The sequence below is a fragment of the Gossypium hirsutum genome, chromosome A04 (assembly GCF_007990345.1).
Source record: "Gossypium hirsutum isolate 1008001.06 chromosome A04, Gossypium_hirsutum_v2.1, whole genome shotgun sequence".
NCBI lineage: Eukaryota > Viridiplantae > Streptophyta > Magnoliopsida > Malvales > Malvaceae > Gossypium > Gossypium hirsutum.
In genome coordinates, this window is record NC_053427.1 from 64,096,979 (window position 1) to 64,115,864 (window position 18,886).

At 39.1% G+C, this 18,886-nt stretch overlaps 1 non-coding gene across 1 annotated transcript; it reads left to right on the forward strand.

The window, feature by feature from the left end:
* Nucleotides 1–15,199: 15,199 nt before the first annotated feature.
* Nucleotides 15,200–15,305, forward strand: LOC121228394 (small nucleolar RNA R71). The gene has a single exon (XR_005925970.1). It is a non-coding gene; the product is annotated as a small nucleolar RNA R71 (small nucleolar RNA).
* The last annotated feature ends 3,581 nt before the right edge of the window (nt 15,306–18,886 follow it).

Here is an 18,886-nt window from a genome sequence, read left to right on the forward strand (position 1 = left end):
ACAGAAATATGTAAGAAAAGGGTGCGAAGCATACCTTGCATATGTGCTTGATGACAAAGAATTAGAAAAGAAACCCGAATCTGTGCCGGTGGTTTGTGAATACCCGGATGTTTTTCCGGAAGAATTACCGGGTTTACCACATGTTCGGAGGTAGAGTTTGGTATTGAGCTTGTACCTGGGACTACGCCGATTTCGATAGCTCCGTATCGTATGGCACCAACCGAGTTAAAGGAGTTGAAAGCTCAGTTGCAAGAACTGACGGAGAGAGGTTTCGCTCGACCAAGTTTCTCACCTTGGGGTGCACCAGTATTGTTCGTGAAAAAGAAGGACGGAACCATGAGGTTGTGCATTGACTATCGTCAGCTGAATAAAGTGACGATAAAGAACAAATATCCGTTGCCGCGCATCGATGATTTGTTCGACCAACTGAAGGGAGCCTCAGTGTTCTCAAAAATAGATTTGAGATCGGGCTATTATCAGTTGCGAATTCGAGATCCAGATATTCCCAAAGCTGCCTTCAGAACGAGATATGGTCACTACGAATTCTTAGTGATGCCGTTTGGGCTCACTAATGCCCCTGCGGTATTTATGGATTTGATGAATCGGATCTTCAGACCGTATTAGGATCAGTTCGTAGTTGTGTTCATTGATGACATTTTGGTCTATTCAAGAGATGAGACCAAACATGCTGAGCATCTGAGGCTAGTGCTGCAAATTTTGCGGGATAAGCAGTTATATGCTAAGTTCAGTAAGTGTGAGTTCTGGTTAAGAGAGGTTAGCTTCTTGGGTCATGTGGTATCCGCGTCGGGTATTCGAGTTGACTCGAACAAAATTTCAGCCATACTTGACTGGAAACCTCCGAGAAATATTACTGAAGTTCGGAGCTTTTTGGGGTCGCCAGTTATTACCGACGATTTGTGAAAGGTTTCTCGATGATAGCCACACCAATGACGAAGCTACTTCAAAAGGATGTTAAGTTCGAGTGGACGGAGAAATGTCAGAAAAGTTTCAACCAACTGAAAACTCATTTGACTGAAGCTCCAATTTTGGTGCAACTCGAATCAGGTAAAGAGTTTGTCATTTATAGTGACGCATCCCTACTTGGGTTGGGTCGCGTATTGATGCAAGAAGGTCGAGTCGTGGCCTATGCGTCGAGACAATTGAAGCCACACGAGAGGAATTATCCGACCCATGATCTCGAACTAGCTGCCATCGTGTTTGCTTTAAAAATATGGCGACATTATCTGTTTGGTGAGAAGTGCCATGTATTTTCGGATCACAAAAGTCTCAAATATTTGATGACTCAACTAGACTTGAATCTGCGACAAAGACGTTGGCTTGAGTTGTTGAAAGATTATGAGCTTGTCATTGATTACCACCCGGGAAAGACTAACGTGGTTGCAGACGCCTTAAGCCGGAAGTCATTGTTTGCTTTACGAGCGATGAACGTGCATTTGTCTGTTTTACCAGACAGTGTGTTAGTAGCTGAATTAAAAGCTAAACCATTATTGACTCACCAAATTCGTGAAGCTCAGAAAGTCGATGATGAATTGGTTGCAAAACGGTCTAAGTGTTTTCCGAACGAGGAATCGGAGTTTCAAATTGATGATGATGATTGTTTGAGGTTCAGAAATCATTTGTGTGTTCCAAGGAATTCGGAACTCATTTCGATGATTCTGAACGAAGCCCATTGTAGCCGAATGTCAATTCACCCGGGGAGTACGAAAATGTACAACGATTTGAAACGTCAATTTTGGTGGCATGGTATGAGACGGGACATCTCTGACTTTGTTTCGAGATGTTTAATATGTCAACAAGTGAACGCGGAACATCAAGTGTCTTCAGGATTACTCCAGCCGATCATGATACCCGAGTGGAAATGGGATCGAGTCACAATGGACTTTGTGTCCGGACTGCCTTTGTCAGCAAGTAAGAAGGATGCGATATGGGTTATTGTTGATAGACTGACTAAGTCGGCTCATTTCATCCCCGTACGTACGGATTTTTCATTGGATAAACTAGCTGAATTGTACGTTTATCAAATTGTGAGATTACACGGGGTACCTGTTTCTATCGTGTCGGATAGAGATCCGAGATTCACCTCACGATTTTGGAAGAAATTGCAAGAAGCTCTGGGTACCAAGTTGCATTTTAGCACTGCTTTTCACCCCCAAACCGATGGTCAATCCGAGCGGATAATTCAGATACTTGAGGATATGTTGAGATGTTGCATCCTCGAGTTCAGTAGTTCATGGGAACGGTATTTACCTTTGATTGAATTCGCTTACAACAATAGTTTTCAATCAAGTTTAAGATGGCACCTTATGAGGCTTTGTACGGTCGTAAATGCCGTACACCATTGTTTTGGACCGAGCTCGGTGAAAGTAAAATTTTCGGAGTTGATTTGATTAAAGATGCTGAGCAGAAAGTAAAGGTAATCCGTGAAAGTCTGAAGGTAGCCACGGATCGTCAGAAGTCGTACGCAGATTTGAAACGAAAAGACATCGAGTATCAGGTGGGAGACAAAGTGTTCCTTAAGGTTTCACCTTGGAAAAAGATACTCAGGTTCGGCCGTAAGGGCAAGTTGAGCCCAAGATTCATTGGGCCGTACGAAATCTCCGAACGAGTTGGTCCGGTTGCGTATAGATTGATTTTGCCCCCGAAGCTTGAAAAGATTCATGATGTCTTTCATGTTTCGATGCTTCGACGCTATCGATCTGATCCATCGCATATAATTAGCCCATCAGAGGTTGAAATTCAAGTCGACATGAGCTATGAAGAAGAACCGATGCGTATCCTAGCTAGTGAAGTGAAGGAGTTGCGAAACAAAAGAGTTCCGCTAGTAAAGGTGTTATGGCTCAAACTCGGGATCGAGGAAGCTACTTAGGAGACCGAGAGCTCGATGAAAGAACGATACCCAAACCTATTTACCGGTAAGATTTTCGGGGACGAAAATTTCTTAAGTGGGGGAGAGTTGTGACAGCCCAAAGTTGACCCTAGTCGGGAAGTGGTTTCGGGACCGCTAAACCGAGTCACCGAAATGTTTGAATGTGATACTTATTGTCTAGAATATGTAATTATGAATGTGTGAAAATTTCAAGCTTCAATTTGGTTGATTTCATGTGAATTTAGTCAATAGGACTTATGTGAGAAAATTCAAAAATGTGATAGGTCAATGTGTGAGGACCTATTAGTGCATGTGGACAAAGGGGGGGACTTGCATGTCAAATTTCCCCCCCTAATGAGTAGTGGCCGGCCATGACAAAGAATGATGGGCAAAACATGTCATGAAACATGTTTTGTTAGTGGAAGAATAAAATAAGAAGTATGGGTAATAAAGAAATGGAAAACAAAAGAAAAAAAATGTGTGTGTGTAGTGTTTGTCCCCCCCATTGCCGTGAGCTCAAGAGAAGAAAGGAGAAAAGTTTGTGTTCATCCTTTCTCACCTCCATTTTAGCCTAAATTAGAAAGAAAAACAAAGAAAAAAATTTCTCATCCTTTGGTTCATCCTTGGCCAAAAATTTTAAGGAGGAAAGAAGAAGAAAGGTGAAGAGATTCGGCCATGCATGTAGCTAGGCCAAGGTATGTTTAATGATGTTCCATGAGATGCATGCATGTTTTAGTTGTTAGCTTGAGTTCTACCTAGCCCATGGTCTAAATCTTGCTATGTGATGGAAATGGCACTTGACCATGGATGCATCATTCTTGGTTGGTGTTTGATGTTGTGGTGATAAGGCATGAGGATGAGTTAAGATTCGGCCTAGGTGGAGGTTGTGTTAATGCCATTGCATGCAAAATATGAAGCTTGTTAATGATGCATGTGATGATGGCTTGATGATTCTTGAACCTCCTTTTTAGCATTTTTGTGTGAGCACATATGTGCATTGGTTGCTAAAGGGAGAAGAATCGGCTAGCAAGATGTGTGCTAAGGCCGAATGTAACTTTGCATGTTGATGAGCAATGCATGTGTTAAATTGATGAAAAGGGGGAGGATGCTTTACTAGTGTGTATATGTGTGTATTAAGTGTTGAAATCGACCCCAAAAATGGACATGCATATTCGGCCAAGGGGAAAGAAATTAGCTAATATGTTGTGTTGATGCATGATTTTTGCATGTATGAGACTTTAATGTCTAATGTATGAATATGGGCTAAGTGCCTTGTGTTCATCTTTTGATGCCTAAATGATGAAATCAATTTATTTGTTTGATTAAGCTCAAGAGCAAAGGGGAAATAAATCCGATAAAGGGAAGGAAAAAGTGGTCGAATAGTTAGCGGGATCGTTCGACAACACCCGAGGTAAGTTCTTGAGTAAGAGATCTTAAATTTCGATGTGATTAAATCATGCTCTATGTGTGGCTATTGAGCCGAATGTGCAAGGACAATATGTGCCTTGTGTTTGAGTTTCGTAAACGAAAATGAAATATGAATGTGCTATGAATTATTGTTAGATGTGCATGATTAATTGAATGCTGTCCGGGCTAAGTCCCGAAGGCTTTGTGCTAAGTGAATATATCCGGATTAAGATCCGAAGGCCTTTGTGCGAGATACTAAATCCGGGTTAAGTCCCGAAGGCATTCGTGCGAGTTATTAAATCCGGGTTAAGTCCCGAAGGCATTCGTGCGAGTTATTAAATCCGGGTTAAGTCCCGAAGGCATTCGTGCGAGTTGTTAAATCCGGGTTAAGTCCCGAAGGCATTCGTGCGAGTTGTTAAATCCGGGTTATGTCCCGAAGGCATTGTGTGAGTTACTAAAACCGGGCTATGTCCCGAAGGCATTTGAACGAGGAGCTATATCCGGTTAAATCCCGAAGGTACGTGATTTGGTAATGAATGAGCTTGCTGTAAAATTCCAGCGAATACTCGAAAAACATCCCAGTATGGGGATATGTTACGTATGTGTTGAATTTAATCGAGCCCTTACAATAAATGTTCGCTCAGTTGATAAACGAGCTACCGGCCTTCGGCCAAGTTAGTTTATTGTGTATGTACATAAGGGTTATTAATGTTGTGAAGCAAGTTTGATATCGGTAAATTGCGTATTATGAAATATTCCGTTTAGCTAAATGTGTGCTATTCTTTGTGCATGCTGGAATTCCTTGCTCAAACTTACTAAGCATAAATTGCTTACTCGTTACATTGCTCCTCTGTTTTATAGATTTTTGGTTCTCCAGCTATCGGACTCGGGATCTTGAAGTCGAAGTCGCCCACACTATCAAAGGCTCTTTTGGGTACTATTTTGGTTGAATTTTGATATGGCATGTATAGGACTACCCATCGTTGTCTTTCGAGTACTTTATGAAATGTATAAGTGTACAGCCATGCGAAAATGGCTTGTAGAAGTGGAGTATGGCATTAGACCATGCGTATTTATGAATGTATAGATGGTTTCATGATGTAACTATAGTTGGAATGGAAGTGTTGAGCAAATGACCAGCCACTAGAATGGCTAAGTATGATCATATGTGGGCTTATGTATGACAAGGCCCTAGTTGGTCCATGAAACCCCAAATTAGGTAAGGTTTACTTTGAAAACAGAAGCTGATAGCAGCAGTGGTGTGGATTGGAAAAATCACAAGAATTCGTAGGAGTGGAATTAAATAGTGAATAAATTATGTAATCGAACCTTGATGAATCTACTTTCATATGGAAGTAACGAAACAATCATAGTAACAGTACAGTAAGAGATATTCGGGTTCTTGTGGAACAGGGCCAGAACAGTTTCTGGATTCCCTGTTCCGACTTTGTAAATTCACTATAAATTGACCAGAGATAATTAGGGGTCATACCATATATGTATGGATTCCTCTCTGAGTCTAGTTTCCATAGAAACAAACGACATCAGTATTGAAGCTCTGTGCAGAGAGATATCCAAGTCGTAATGGGAAAAGCTCAGTGTAGTCGACCCCTGTAACATGGGAGACTTTGACTAATAAACTGTACTAATTGGCCCGACCAAAAATTCTAGAAAAAAATACATAGGTGGGGACATGAGTCTAGTTTCAGGGAAAAATCACAAAACTGATTTTCGAGTTGTGAAACTCAAGATATGATTTTTGAAGCGACTAGTACTCAGACTGGGCAGTGTCTGAAAAAAAAAATTTTCAAAGTTTGTTAACATCTCGTGTCCGACTCCGGTGTCGGTCTCGGGTTCGGGGTGTTACATTACCTCTCCATTGAATGGTCATGGTGGTTCGAGGAGTTTGAACTCCTCATTCCCACTGTGAATCTCATCAAAATAAGGTTTTAGGCGGGTATTGTTTACCTTGAAAGTACCGAACTTAGGATGACTTACCTCGACTATACCGAATGGAAAAATGCTAAGTACTGTAAGAGGAATTTCTTCATTCGGTTTGGCAGTGACAATGTGAGGATCTGCGGCATCTAATAAAACTTTATCTCTAGCCTTAAGTTGATTTGGAAAGGTATTGAGCTTGTTCTGGCGTAGTTTTGGTTCATCGTATGTTCTCAGTTTATGTGTCTGCCATTCGTCCAGCTCCTCGATTTGTAGCCTTCATTCTTCATGAATGGGTCCTCTACTATTGCTTGAAATTGGTTCATGTACTTCCTTCAAACTCATTTCCTACAAAGTAGGTTACACCATATTGTCAATTTTAGTAGAATGGTTTAGACAATCACCTTCAATTTTTGATGTGTTGACGGAATTGCGAGCTTGAAGGGTGATTGTTTCATCTCCCACACGAAATATAAGGTCACCTGTGCCAACATAAATAATTGTTCTAGTAGTTGCTAAATAGGGCCTTCCTAAAATCAAAGGAGTGTTGCTATCCTCCTCTATGTCTAGAACAACGAAGTCAACGAGAAATATAAATTTATCGATTTTCACTAGCACATCTTTAATAATACCCCGAGGAAATCTTATAGTTTTATCTGCTAATTGAATGCTCATCCTAGTCTGTTTGGGTTTCCCAAGACCTAGTTGTTTAAACATTTTGTAAGGCATGACGTTAATGCTAGCCCTTCAATCAGCTAATGCATTATTAACATTTAAACTACCAATTGAGCAAGGAATTGTAAAACTCCTTGGGTCTTTCAATTTGTTGGGTAGCTTATTCTGAAGAGTGGCTGAGCAAACCGCGTTCAGCTCCACATGCGACCTTTCATCTAACTTTCGTTTATTTGCTAGAAGCTCCTTTAAAAATTTGACTGCGTTTGGCATCTGCAAAAGTGCTTCAATAAACGGTAAGTTAATATGTAGTTTCTTTAAAAGTTTAAGGAATTTACCAAATTGTTCATCTGAGCGGTCTTTCCTTGTCGCATTGGGGTATGGCACACGAGGTTTGTATTTTGTACTTACCGGTTTCTGCTCATTGTGGTCGACCTCACCTTTACCTTTGCTTATCTCAGTTTCTTGCCTTGATTCTGGTGCAAGTGTGACTAACCCTTCTTCATCTTGACTAGTAATCGCGTTGACTTGCTCCCTTGGGTTAGATTCTGTGTTGTTTGTCAAGCTACCTTATGGTCGTTCAGAAATCAATTTGGCAAGCTGTCCAATCTGAGTTTCAAGCCCTTGGATCGATGCTTGTTGATTCTTAATGCTGTCTCGGTATTCTGAAAACGAGTTTCTGACACTGATATAAACTTTGAGAGCATCTCTTCAAGGTTCAGCTTCTTTTCCTGTTGGTAGGGTGGTTGTTGGTAGCCTGGAGATGGTCTCTAATTTCCTTGGCCCTATGAGAAATTTGGGTGGTTCCTCCAACCAGCATTGTAAGTGTTACTATATGGAATGTTTTGAGATCGTGGATTATTACCCATGTAATTTAACTACTTGATCGTGTTATTTCGAGATAGGTTTTAAATATTTATAATTACTTGTTCTTGAACTAACTATTATCGCGATGTAGGCAAGTGTACCTACCGAACAGTAGTATAGTTTTAGCAAGACCGAATTGTCAAACCCAAAGAAACTAAAAGTACTAGTAATGACTGTCTTTTTATTATCTAGCCTAAGAATAAAGAGGTTTTGTTTTAACTAACTAATTATCTAAACTAAGAACGCACAGAGAAAAGAAGTGGGGAATTGCTTTTGGGAAAAATCGATTGACTTAAGACAATACTTAAGGAAAAATCCACCTAGACTTTACTTGTTATTCTGGCTCCGAATCGGACGATTTATTCATTCAACTTGTTCCGTAGAGATCCCTAAGTTATGTTATTATCCCTATTCAAGACTAATAACGTCTAATCTCTAGATTGAATAACCGAGACTTTTCTCTAATTAACACTCTAGGGTTGCATTAACTTGATCTATGGATCCCCTTATTAGGTTTCACCCTAATCCGACAAAATCTTGTAACCCTATGTTTAGGCACGCAATCAACTCCGCTTAATTATGAAAAATGTACTCTTAGACAGGGTCTATTCCTCCTCTAAATGAGAGCATGTCTTGAATCAGTATCCTGGGATATCAAAACAAGAATTAAGAACACATAATTAAGAACAAGTTAAATATTTATAATACGATTCAGAAAATAATAACAAGATTCATCTTAGGTTTCATTCCCTTTAGGTATTTAGGGGTTTTAGTTCATAACTAAATAAGAAAACATCTTAGAAGAATAAAGAATACAAAACATAAAGAAAACCCAAAACTCCTGAAGGGAAATTGAGGAGAGATCTTCAGTCTTGATGATGAATCTGGCTTTTGAGATGGATCAATTGGCTTTCCTTGGAGTAATTCCTTACTCCCTATTCTTCGTCTCTCCTTTTCGTCCTTCTCTAGGGTGTATTTATAGGCTTTGGAATGCCTAGAAGCCCTCAAAATTAGCCTTTTACAAATTGGACTCAACTTGGGCTCGGCAGGGACACTCCCGTGGCACACGCCCATGTTTGATTACTTCAGGCCATGCTCGAGCCTGCCAAATTGACACGGCCGTGCGGTCTACCCGTGTGAAGAGGTCTAGGCCGTGTTGATTTCATACTTTGGCCCATTTTCTCCGTTTTTGGCTCGTTTCTCGTTCCTTTCACTCTCCTATGCTCTCCTAAGTATAAAACATGAAATTAAAGCATTAGGAGCATCGAATTCACCAATTCTAATGAGAAAGCATCCATAAAATACATTAAACATGGGGTAAAAATATGTATAATTTACGGTTTATTAAATACCCGCACACTTAAGCATTTGCTTGTCCTCAAGAAAAATTCTCAACTCATAAGCAAAATAAATTCTTCTCAACTTATAATTTCTATCGATAATATCTCAGAATAATCCATAGGTAATCATACATTGAGAATTCAACTAAAAGAACATAAAAGTTTCAAACATTCCAAGTTGAGTATTTAATCATGCAAACATAGGTGTCTCTCTGCATCTAAGTAATTACCTTTGATTCAGAATATCATAGATTTTCACATCCTCACTAAAGATTCACTCAAATCACTTGAGGTGTTTAAGGACAATAAATGAAGCACTCAATAGTCAATAATGAAAAGTCATTACCATAGGCTTGCATGAAAATCAAATCTCCACCACTATAATTTAAGATGATACATCAATCAAAAGGTCTTTGGAGGGTTATAATGAGGCTTGGTTAGGGGGTGTGGTCACAAGCTGAAAGAAAGGGTTAGAATTGAGATTGAATTGAAAAATTACCTAACTAGAAAAAGAGTTAATCTTCACTTGTGTACAATAGAGCTTTTTTCTCAGAATATGAAATTACAGATATGTATGGATAGTTTTTTTTTACGAACAAGTTAAAATAATATAGACTAACTATTAAAAACAAAACATAGCTAAGCAATCCATTCAACTCAAATCTCGACAAAAATAGGGATTAATTTAGGGAATTTCAACAATAATGGGTTAAAGGTTAATATTGAGGTTAATACAATGAATGGTTTGTTAGGCTCAAATGGGTTTACTAAGGGTTAATTGTGGAGGTATTCTTTTCATGACATGAGTGGGTTAATCCTAAGTGCCTTAATCATTTTGATATATCAAATCAAATGGTATGGTCTCAACATGCATAATCAAGCAAGTTCTAGAATAACAGTTCAATACTGACGCACTCAAAGCAATAATAAAAGTGAGCATGAAAGGATTAATAGATGCTCAAAAGGCTCAAAAATCTCACAAAAATTATGGATTTTTGATGTTTAGACTCGTGAATTCCAACTCAAAGTAATACCTAGACTTGGGAAAACAACCTATAGTTTTAAATTCTTAAAAATCAACTCATCATGCTTGATTCTCTAATGTCTTAAAGTTTAAACAATCAATGCATAAAGGCCTATGTTTTAATTCAAGATATATCAATTAAAATTTATCCTAAATATGATATGAAAGCTTTTCAAGAGAACAAGGCAATCATTCAGGGATTTTTCTGATAATGAAATAAATACCCCCCACACTTAAGATGTACATTGCCCTCAATATACAAAGATAGATATTAAAGTATAAGAATAAGAGAGGGAGAAAAGTGAAACTTCCTGTATGATGAATTCCTCGAACTGGAGTTCTGGAGAGGAATCGGTTCGAGAGTGGAGGAGGATACTCCGACGGTCGTAGAGGTTCATTAGGCCATAAGTCCTGCACCAAAAGTATATTATCTCTAGTGGTAACTATGATCGTGGGTGAGCAGGACATGGCAGTCGTTGAGAACCTTTCCCGGTGGAGTTTTAGTTCCTATGTGAGGATGAGCTTAAGGGCTCTATATAACTGTGACAAAATCAGGAACTTTTTAGGGGATATTAGGAAGGAGAATTACTCATAAATAAAAATTAAAATTGAAAATTAAAAATAAAATTCTAAAATCTGCTAAAAAATAAAAATAAAAGTAAAAATAAAATTAGTTTTAATAAAAATTAAAAACATAAAAATAAATAAATAAATAAATGTTTTTAAACATCTTCATCGCTAGATGGTTCGCGAGGTGGGACTAGCGATGCGATGTGGAGGTGCTGACAAATCTGCTGCAGAGTAGCATCAATGTTGTCAAATCGTTGAAAACATTGCTACTCGAATAGGGTGAGGCGCTCAGAGATGTCAGCATATGAAGCCGCCGCATGAACTGGACGAGAGGGTGGTGGTGGCTGAGTCGGTGGGTCCTTGTGCTGTGGGGGGACATCATCAGAAATGTCCTCGTAAGTCTCCTCCTCGGTAGATTGGGCGAGACAATACTAGGGATAGGTTTCTTGGTGCCTCTCGATCATCCTCATGCTAAGCACGCTCGAGATGCCTTGTGGAGACATCTGGCCGATGAGGATGAGGGATGATTCTTAGGCCGCGGTGTTGAGGAGCCCGAAGTGTCGCGCCAGTCTAGTCACGTAGGGGCCAATGGAGATGACCCCCTTCCGATGCCGCTCCGTCTGGTGCTGAATTGTAAGGGCGATGAAATAGGCAAGGTCGATGACGTGCCCTTGCGACATGCACCATAAGAAGTAGACGTCGTGGGTGTTGACGACGCTAGTGCTCTCTTTCCTTCCTGTAATCATGTGAGCTAAAATATCGTGTAAGTACCTCAGAGATGGTGGGAGAACTGATGTCTTGGAGCGACTAGGATTGTATGAGGTCGTGCTAGGGGCCAAAGTGTGCTAGCACTTCGAGGGAGAGAAATGTATGTGGAGACTGAGAGCATGTAGTTCATTCTCCTCCTTGAACTCCTCCGTATATAAGCCTAGTGCTGCACCGAACTCTGCGACACTTAGCTGGCGGACTAACCTGCCTAGGCAAAACTGCATCGTGCCGGGATCATCATAGTTCATCATTACAGTCTGGAGATGGAACGTTGAGCATAGTTCCATCATAAGCTCGAGGTATGTTGGTTCGATGATCTCAAAGAACAGCTCCCAAGGCTCGGTGGTTAAGAGGACGCGAATCGCATCAGCCATCTAATCTTGTTCTACGGAAGCCCAGTCGATGCAGCGGCCCGCAATTAAAGGTCGAGCCCAAAGTATCTGGAAAAGTTCTTCTTAGGGCTCTCGGGGAAACTATAGAAGGAATTTCCGCGGTTGGACCTACAGAAGAGGACGCTCCCTTCCTCTTCTTTGAAGCAGGTACGACGATTTTCTTTCTTCTTGAAGATGGCATTGTGTACCTGCAAGTGGAAACATCAATTCGTCTTTTGATGAGTGGACAATTTATAATATATAAAAGGAATGCAACTAAATTCGAAAAGGAAAATGCATAACTATATTCAGCCACAATTACCAAATTCAATTAAAACAATAAGTTCAATGACCCATTTCTTTGTGGCATGAGCATGGTAATATAAGTAAAAATGGCAAGGAATGGAATGCAAAATACTATATGAATGAAAAGAGATGTCAACAAAATATGCATGATTATTTCAACTATCCTAGCCATGAATATTCACTTCTAACTAATTAAATGAAGTGTAGGAATCATGTAATGAGTAAGATTTTTAACATGAGAAGGATGATAACTTGTTTGATAAATGAAATTTATGTGATTATCAATATGGAAATAACATGAAAAATATAGATTAATATGATAAATAGCATTATAAATCAATGAAATAAGAGAAAAAGGAGTTAACAAATGCTAAGGGGTGAGATTTTCCATCGAGAATGAAGTTGTAGGCGGTGCACGGGCGTGGCAAGGAGGCCTTGTGGAGTTGCAGCGCTAGGGTTAGGGTTTTTGAATAGGGAAGAAAGTGAATAGTGCAGGGTATTTATAGCTTTTGGGCCACACGGCCAAGGCACACACCCGTGTTCCCTAATTTCAGCTCGTGTGATTCGCGAATTTTAAATTTGGGCGCGTTTGACATTTAGTACACGCCCGTGTTCCTAGGGCGTGTGGGTTCACACGGCCATCTCTGGCGTTGTTCGGTTCTCCAACACCCGTGTGGGAAATCCCCACGCCCGTGTCAATCTAACAGGTTCGACCACGGGTGTTAGACACGGGCGTGCCGTACGCCCGTGCTAGTTTCTCAGTTTCAACCACGGGTCTTCCACGCTGGCGTATCGCACGTCTGTGTTGTTTTGTCAGGCTCGACCATAGCCATGTCACACGGCCGTGGCATTTTATTGTAGCCCGTGTTGGGGAAATCTTTTGCCCTGTTTTCACACGGCCTTAAGCACGCCCGTGTGCTTGGCCGTGTCTCTGTGGAAACACCTGTATTCAATATTTCTATTAATAAGTTAGGAGTTAGATACCAAAATTTAAAGAAATTAATATTGTTAGAGCTCGGGTTGCCTCTTGAGAAGCGCTTATTTATAGTCTAAGCTCGACTTACCTCTCTAGTGAATGGTCATAGTGGTTTGAGGAGTTTATACTCCTCATTCCTGCTATCAATCTCATCAAAATAAGGTTTTAATCAGTTGTTTACCTTAAAAGTACCGAACTTCGGATGACTCACCTCCACTATACCGAATGGAAAAATATTGAGTACCATAAGAATGATTTCCTCATTCGGTGTGGTAGTGATGATGTGGGGATCTGCGGCATCTAATAAGACCTTATCACCAACCTTAAGTTGATTTGGAGAGGTATCGGGCTCGTTTTGGCGTAGTTTCGGTTTGTCGGGTGTTCTTGGTTTGTAGTCCGCCATTTAGCGAGTTCCTCAATTTGTAATCTTCAATCTTCATGAACAAGTCCTCTACTAGTGCTTGAGAATGACTCGTGTGCTTACTTCAGACTCATTTTCTGTAAAATAGGTTGCACCATATTGTTAGTTTTAGTAGAATGATTTAAATGATCACCTTCAATTCCTGATGTGTTGCCAGAATTGCGAGCTTGAAGGGTGATTGTTTCGTCTCCCACCCGGAGTGTGAGTTCACCTGTGCCAACATCAATGATGGTTTTAGCAGTTGCTAAAAAGGGCCTTCCTAGAATTAAGGGAGTTTTGCTATCCTCTTCTATGTCTAGAACAATAAAGTCAACGGGAAATATAAATTTATCGATTTTAACTAGTACATCTTCAGCAATACCTCTAAGGAATCTTATAGGTTTATCTGCTAATTGAATGCTCATCCTAGTCTGTTTGGGTTTCCCAAGACCTAATTGCTTAAACATTTTGTAAGGCATGACGTTGATACTAGCCCCTAGATCAGCTAATGCACGATGAACATCTAAACTACCAATTAAGCAAGGAATAGTAAAGCTCCCTGGGTCTTTTAGTTTGTTAGGTAGTTTATTTTGGAGAATGGTCGAGCAAACTGCATTTAGCTCCACATGCGACGCCTCGTCTAACTTCTGCTTATTTGCTAAAAGCTCCTTCAAAAATTTATTGCATTTGGCATCCGCGATAGAGCTTCAATAAACGGTAAGTTAATATGTAATTTTTTTAAGAGTTTAAGGAATTTACCAAATTGTTCATCTGCGCGGTCTTTTCTCGCGTTGGGGTATGGCACATGAGGTTTATATTTGACAGTCACTGGTTTGTTTGTATTTTGATCTACCTCACCTTAACTTTTGCTTACCACAGTTTCTTGCCTCGGTTCTGGTTCAGGCTCAACGACTCCTTCGTCATCTTGAGTATTAATTGCGTTGAGCTGTTCCCTTAGGTTAGGTTCGGTATTACTTGGCAAACTACCTTGTGGTCATTCGGAGATTAGTTTGGAAAGCTGGCCTATCTGAGTTTCGAGGCTTTGGATTGACGCTTGTTGATTTTTAAGTGCTGTCTCGGTGTTCTAAAAACGTGTTTCTGACACTGATATAAACTTTGAGAGCATCTCTTCAAGGTTTGGATTCTTTTCCTGTTGGTAGGGTGGTTGTTGGTAGCCCGGAAGATGTTGTGGTCTTTGATTTCCTTGACCACCCCACGAGAAATTGGGGTGGTTCCTCCAACCTGCATTATAGGTGTTACTATATGGATTGCTTTGAGGTCGAGGATTATTACCCAAGTAGTTTAATTGCTCGTTATCCATGCTGTGGCCATAAGGTTGGTATTCCGAATGGTTTGTTCCACCGCTACTTGCATCGCACTGCATTACTAGGTGAACCTGTGAAGAACTAAGAAAACCATCAATCTTTTTATTCAAGAGTTCTACCTGATTTGATAGCATGGTGACCGAATCGACATTATAAACGTCGACTGTTTTCGTTGGCTTTGTCCTCATGACTTGCCACTGATGGTTATTCAGTGACATCTCCTCTATAAACTCATAGGCATCTTCCGGTGTTTTATTGTTGATGGTTCTACCAGCAACTGCATCAACCATTTGCTGAGTCGAAGGATTCAGACCACTGTGGAATGTTTGAACTTGGAGCCAAAGCTGTAACCCATGGTGGGGGCATCTTTTCAAACGGTCTTTGTATCTCTCCCATGCATCATAGAGTGTTTCTAAATCCATCTGCACAAAAGAAGAGATATCATTATGTAATTTAGCCGTTTTAGCCGGCGAAAAATATTTTAGTAAAAATTTTTCTGTCATTTGTTTCCAAGTAGTAATTGACCCTCGTAACAACGAGTTCAACCACTGTTTAGCTTTGTTTCTCAATGAAAAGGGAAACAACCGAAGACGTATGGAATCATTAGAAATGCCATTAATTTTAAATGTATCACATAGTTCTAAGAAGTTGGCTAAATGAGCGTTGGGATCTTCATTGTGACACCCCTAATTTGACCCTAGTCGGAAAGCGGTTTCGGGACCGCTAAACTGAGTAACCAAATTATTTGAACATGATATTTATTGTCTAAAATAAATGTGTGAAAATTTAAAGCTTCGATTTAGTAAATTTCATGTGAATTTAGTCAATAGGACTTATGTGTGACATTTTTGAAATGTAATAGATCAAAACATAAGGACCTATTAGTGCATGTTGAAAAAGGGGGGACTTGCATGTCAATTTCCCCCCCCCATCTAGTAGTGGCCGGCCATGACATTAGGATGGACAAAGGGTGATGGGCAAAACATGTCATAGACATGTTGTGTTGGTGCATCATGGGAGGAAACAATAAAATAAAGAGCATGGGCAATAAAATATTAGTGTTAGTAGGATGAGAAACAAAAAAAAAAAGAAAGGATATGTGTGATTGTCCCCCCCCTTGCCGTGAGTTGAAGGAAAGAAAAACAAAAAAAAAGTGTTCATCCTTTGGTTCATCCTTGGTCGAAAATTTTAAGGAGGAAGGAAGAAGAAAGATTGAAGAGGTTCGGCCATGCATGTAACTAGGCTAAGGTATGTTTGATGATGTTCCATGAGATGCATGCATGTTTTAGTTGTTAACTTGAGTTCTACCTAGCCCATGGTCTAAATCTTGCTATGTGATGGAAATGACACTCGGCCATGGATGCATCATTCTTGCTTGGTGTTGATGTTGTGTTGGTGAGATATCAATTTATTTTTGTGACCAAGTTGAGATTTGAATTTTTGGAATGAGTAAGGTTTTCGGTTATGTTGTTTTGTATGAGTAATGGATTGTTGAGTTCATGCTATTATGAATAAAATTGATTAAGAGAGGCTTGAGATAATTAAATATGCATGTTGGTGGTAAGATGAGCATTCGGTTTTTATCATGGAAGCATAGGAAGCTTGTTAAAGTTGAATTTTAGAAAAGTTAAATGTGTGTGTGCTTGTGCTAGTGCCGAATGTGCCTAGGGTGATTTAGCATTGAGTTTGGTGTTATATGAATTGAGTTTTATGGTTTTGGATTTTTAAGTGTTGTTAAATACTTTGAATAATATATATATGTGGCTTTGAAATGTGAAACTCGGCCAAGTGGTTATAAGCATGATTTTAGAGATTCAATGATATTCGGCCGATTTGAATAATTCATGGCACCCCAAGCAAATTAGTTTTAGATGTTAATAAATATTGAAATTATTTAAAAGCATATTACCGAATGTGATTTTAGTCAATGATTCGGTTATGAGTGCTGATTTGTTTTATAATTAGCCGAATGTGTAAATGTATACTATGAGGTGGTTTAGCTTAAAGAAAATTAAGGTGCTCGGAAGGTGATTGTCGTGGATAGTTTAAGTAATGAAATTTAATTTCTGTTATGTAAAGTGATGACATTGCTGTTTGCAAATTTGAAGTTAAAAATTGTTGATTGAGCATCAAGAGCTTATGGAAACAAAGTCGGATCGTGGAAAAAGGGAAATTGGTCGAATAGTCGGAATTGACGTACATTAGCGATCGAGGTAAGTTTTAAGTATTAAAGCCTATAATGTGATTGAGTATGATATGTTAAGCACATATTAAAAGAATCATAACTCTATTGTAAATTTTTATGCATATAGCCTAATGGCTATTATGAAGTATAGGTAAGTTATTGATATGATATGTTGCCAAATGGATATGATATTATGAAGTGCTAAAAGGATATGTCAGAAGAGTAAAATTGTGATAAACCTGCTCAGGACAGCAGCAGTAACGTGAATTTAGAAAATCACCATAAATTTATGGATTTGAATTAGAGGCTGAATGAGACATGAAATTAAATCTTAATGAGTCTAGTTTCTTATAAAAGAAACCGTGTAAGCAAAGGAATTTCCGATAATGGGATACTTAAAGTTGTGTGAGACAGCACAGAATGACACTGTAATCCTCTGTTCTGTTTTTAGAAAATCATTATAAATTGTACAAAAATGGTTATAAGATAAAATTTATATTCTTAGACTCCTTAATGAGTCTAGTTTCAAATGAAATCAAATACAACACATTTTGAATTCTGTAAAATGAGAAATTTGATTCGTAGTGAAGAGTGGTCAGATTAGTCAAACAGTGAAACAGGGGAAACTTTAAGAAAAATCTGGTATTGATTGGCCAAACCTAAAATTCTGGAAATTTTATGGATGGAATATATACAAGTCTATATTCAGGAAAAATTAACGAAAAGTGATTTGGAGTTTTGTAGCTCCAGTTATAAATAATTTAGTGACTATTGCTCAGGAAAAACAGCTTGCGCTGAATTTGAGATTGTGTTGTAAACCTTGATAAACTTGTTTTAGTTGCTCATAAGCTATTGATTAAACCCATACGTGAATTCTAAATTGTGATATTGGAAAATGATAGATGTAGATTCAGCCAAGACAGTGTGTATACGTGAAAGTATATGTGGTATGTGAAGTATATTTGGATAATTGTGATGTGAATACATGAAAATCTATATTTTGATTTAGGATTCTATGTGATGGATGTGAACATGCATATATGTGATAAGGCCTAATGGCCGATGTGATGAATGTGAAAGTGTATATATGTGATAAGGCCTAATGGCCGATGTGATGAATGTGAAAGTGTATATATGTGATAAGGCCTAATGGCCGATGTGATGAATGTGAAAGTGTATATATATGTGATAAGGCCTAATGGCCGATGTGATGAATGTGAAAGTGTATATATATGTGATAAGGCCTAATGGCCGATGTGATGAATGTGAAAGTGCATATATGTGATAAGGCCTAATGGCCGATGTGATGAATGTGAAAGTGTATATATGTGACAGGGCCGAGTGGCCAACGTGATGGATGTGAAAGTGTATAAATGTGATAAGTCCCGAAGGGCATTTGTGTCAGTACTATATCCGGGTTAAAACCCCGCAGGCTTTATGCGAGAATATTATCACTGATTAATGTCCGTAAGCTTCGTGCTCGTACTATATCCGAGCTCTAAAGACCCGATGACTACGTGTGGGAATTTTGTCCGGGTAAGACCCGATAACTTCGTGTGGAGATTATGTCCGGGTAAGACTTCGTAATAAGAATTGCTTATAAATATATTCAATGCGAAAGGTTAAACAGGTATGTACTCCAAGTTTATATGTGAGCTTGATTTGCACTAAATCATAAGGTAATGTGATGCATACGAGAGCAATCTATGAGACTATTCCTATGATTATGTGACATCGGATCAGTGTGAGAGGTGATGTGAAATCATACGATATATCTATGTCACATGAGCTCACTTTTATGTGAAAGTTTATCTGCCTATTGTATATGATGAGATGTGCATATTCGGTAA